Source organism: Apaloderma vittatum, unplaced genomic scaffold (assembly GCF_000703405.1).
Source record: "Apaloderma vittatum isolate BGI_N311 unplaced genomic scaffold, ASM70340v1 scaffold3323, whole genome shotgun sequence".
NCBI lineage: Eukaryota > Metazoa > Chordata > Aves > Trogoniformes > Trogonidae > Apaloderma > Apaloderma vittatum.
The window spans coordinates 36,930-40,646 of NW_009709620.1; the positions used below are offsets into that span (position 1 = coordinate 36,930).

General features: G+C 39.9%; 1 protein-coding gene across 1 annotated transcript in view; it reads right to left on the reverse strand.

Moving 5' to 3' along the window:
- The window catches only part of TMEM196 (transmembrane protein 196), an 18,342-nt gene extending 14,631 nt beyond the window's left edge, over positions 1–3,711 (reverse strand). The window contains exon 1 of the mRNA XM_009866985.1: positions 3,655–3,711. The gene's annotated coding sequence lies outside the window, so the exon portion shown is untranslated. The remainder of the gene's footprint in view (positions 1–3,654) is intronic.
- Between the last annotated feature and the right edge of the window lie 6 nt (positions 3,712–3,717).

A 3,717-nucleotide genomic window follows, 5' to 3' on the forward strand; every position in this document is an offset into this window, starting at 1 on the left:
ACCCATTATTCTTGAGAGGCATAGCCATAAGTGAATCATCAGATCTCTCTCCTGCTTATGAAGATAGATGACATATTTGAGTAAAGATGTGGCTTTTGTCTCTCATTCTCTCTCCCTCTCTGTGAGAGAATCTCATTTATAGCAAGAATTTATTCATGGCTACAGAATAAAAGAATATTAGAGCCATATACGTGTGTATGTGTCTATGTATAGTCACTACTCATAGTGACAGTGATGCAACCGTTTAATTCTAAATATAGATAGGAAAGTATGTGACCATTAAAAAATATCTACGGATACTTTTTGGTTTATTATGTTCAGATTATTTGTGTGTGTGTGTGCAAAAGCCTTTGCTATGGATGCTGTCATTCTTGTGTTAGTGCTTGTGGTTCAGCATGTTAATTGTTTGGATCATTTCTATAGTGCATCATATAACTGAATTGGAATGGTGGATTTCAGAACTATACCTCAATTTCTGGAAAAAAATAATCTAGGAGACAGTGAGTACAGCCTGTGAAGTAGTGTGCCACTATGATTATAACAAACAGACAGAAAATCCAAAAATCAACAGTAGGTTCACCTTAGATTATGTGGGACTGTATTTTTTAAAAAAAGATTTGGTTGAGTTTTTTATAATTTAGCAGCTGGGGCCTATTTTTTTAAAAAATACAGATTAGATAAAATGTAAAATAAATTGGAATTGTCTCCACATGCTCCAGATAATTTGAGAAGTCAGACACACCTTCTGTTATTTCTTTTGGCTACTTTTTAAACAACTCTTACTATATTAATCCAGTTTAACTCCAATGAGAACAAAAAATTTGGAAACTATTTTCCCATTTACATGCATTTTTGATGTCAGCATTGTCTAGGCTTTCCACTTCTTCATTCTTGTCTACTTCCCTTTCCCTGTCTTGCTTATTTATAGTACAAGACATGCAATGATTGGAGCACATCAGCCCATGCTTTGCTTCCCTTGTATCTCTAATCCTATGAGTGGGATTCACACGATTAAAGTTAGGTGCATTAGCAAATTACCTGGCTGAATGGAGACAGTGAATATCAAGAACAACTCTTCTTAGAAGAAAGATAGTATGTGTCTAATGCACAGGGAGGCAAGTACAGGAGGTAGAATGATTTTAAGATGTCCGAATTTGAGGAATTCAGGTTAAGGTTTCCATGGTGATGCTATCTTCATCCACTTCCTTATGAACTTGGGCCTCTGCTGAGTTCCACCCACATAAAAGGACAGAACAGGGCCAAAAGTTTTTGCTATATTTCCAGGTAAGTTACAACAGGAGACATGACTCCATTCAACTTAATGCTGGTGTTCTGCATCCTAACATGCCAAAGTATTAGTTTTTCCTTTGATGTCCTTTCCATTTCCTAATGTTCATTTCTCAAAGGAAAACCTTGATTCAAGAGTGCTAATAGGAAAAAAATAGCATGTTTTATGCAAGACATATATATTCTTTAATATAGGCAACATGAGCTCAGAGCAATATCCACTGAGCAGAAAGGCGGCTTATGCCATTTCTGCATCAGGACAATTCTGAGGTCAGGGCAAACAAATCTTTCTCCAGTTGTTTTAATTTGAACTTTGCTACCCATGGCCCTAAGCATCCCTGGAGAATGGTGGATCTCTGGCCCCTTTCTTGTCCTGTTTTACCCTCTAGTCATCTGCTCAGGAGAGCACAACCTAACAGACAATTTGAACGGCTGGCGTGGTAGAAAGAGGGTGCCATAGTGGTAACAATTTAAACCAAAGCTCTTTAGTTCAAGGCAAAGTAAGTAAACATTTCTAACCATGTCACCTCACTCTGCAGACTGCTGTGATTTCTCGTTTCCTCTACTACACAAAGCATAAGCTGCTTGCTTCCACTTTCCAGTTTCTTTGTGGCCTCTCTCTGCCTAGACAACCTGCAGCTGTACACTTCCTAGCAGATGATGTCCACTTCTGCTGGTTCTGGTTGTGGGCATCCTTCACCCACATGTTACATTTTCAGCCAAGTCCCTTTGGGTTCCCATCCATACCTCTGCACTCACATATGGGAAGAATTTCCTACAAACATCTGCAAAATCACTTCATTGTCCTCTGTCTTATTCCTCTCTAACTCACTACCTACAAACAGCCTGAAATCAGCCAGACTGCTGGTGTGCTAAGGCAACCACCTGTTATACCAATCAGTTTTGGTTTTTTGTTTCTTTATACTCCCTTACACCCTTTTATCCCTTATCTGTCTCTTGCTTTGATTATTAGATCCTTGGAGCCAACATCTAATATGATAGATCTTAATCTATGGTTAGAACCAACTCTGATGTAACAGACACCATAAAAATGAATGAGGCTGTTGTGCAGGAAATGTGCATCGTCATGAAATGATATCAGATGTGACAGCACTGTCACAAAATGCAATCACTGCATAAAATACTGATCTCCCTGACTGGTCAAAACTCTTTGACTCCTGTGAAACCCAGGATATTGCCCTCTGTTGTTAAATCTTCAGCTAGACACATGTTTTTGAGTAATCTTTTTAATTCATCATCAGGGATCAGAAACCTGACTCTTTAAAGTGATTTTGATAGTATCATTACCTGTTGGCCGCTGTCTTATTGTATCAGGTCTTCCTTCTCATTTCTCATCTACGTGTTCTGAAGTGCAGAATGATGTGTGTGTTTGTATAGTGACAAAAATATTTATAATGGTTGTCAATAATTAATAATTATTGACAGTGAGAATATTACATTAAGCGTTCTGTCAGAATGAATCTATAAATTACAGGAGATTACGCTGATGAGTGTTTTGCATTTATAATCTTATCTCAAGCAAAGCAAAACAATCCTTCTAGAAACATTGCTGTACAATCCAAGCTGGCCAAACCCAGCTTTGGAGTTCAAAAATGCCCACTCATGTTTAGGCTAAATATTCAATATTTCTGCTCTTTGTTTCCTAAATATAAATAGCCATCTGGAGGAAGATTCTTCCTAGGATCATGCACATCTTAAACTGAAAAAATGAGAAACGTTTCTGAGAAGTGAGAAATGCTCTGTGATGTGAACATGCTGCTTCTCTTAACCCATTATTGGTGTTTGACTTTTTTGTTCATTTTACAAGAAGCTCAGGGTGCTCAGATCATGAGAACATATCTTTCCTTTTCCTTTCCATTTCTTCTTTCCCTTTTTCCTCCAAAAGCTTCGAACTCCACTGACATGCCCTTGACATTATTTAAAAGCACTTTTTGACAGTCTCATCATGAGGGACAGGGCTGTTCTTTTTCAAAAGCAAAACTTACACTTATTTTAGAGACCGTAAGCTACGGCCCGCATTCCACTCGAGCTTTCCCAGGTGTGAGAATGGGTTCACAGAAAGTTCAATTGTTCACAGCGAAATTGGAAAATGAAAAGGAGCGAGAAAGAAGGGGTGTCTCCCCACCACACACGCGCGCTTCTCCCCCCTCGCCCCACGAGTGTGCAGACCGTACCCCATGCACATCGGCAATGGACCCGGCGAGGCTCTCGGCGCAGCATGCACTCGCGGAAGGGAAGGCAAGGCAGGGGACGGGAAGGGAGGGCAGGGGAAGGGGATGCCTTCGCACGGTCTGATCATCACCATAAAGAGTTAAAGAGAGAGTGAAATGGCTAACGTACACACACCCCGCTCCATACCGGAGAAGAGTCTCCCAGCTGAGGTTTATGCTCTGTGAGGACCAGGCTGAA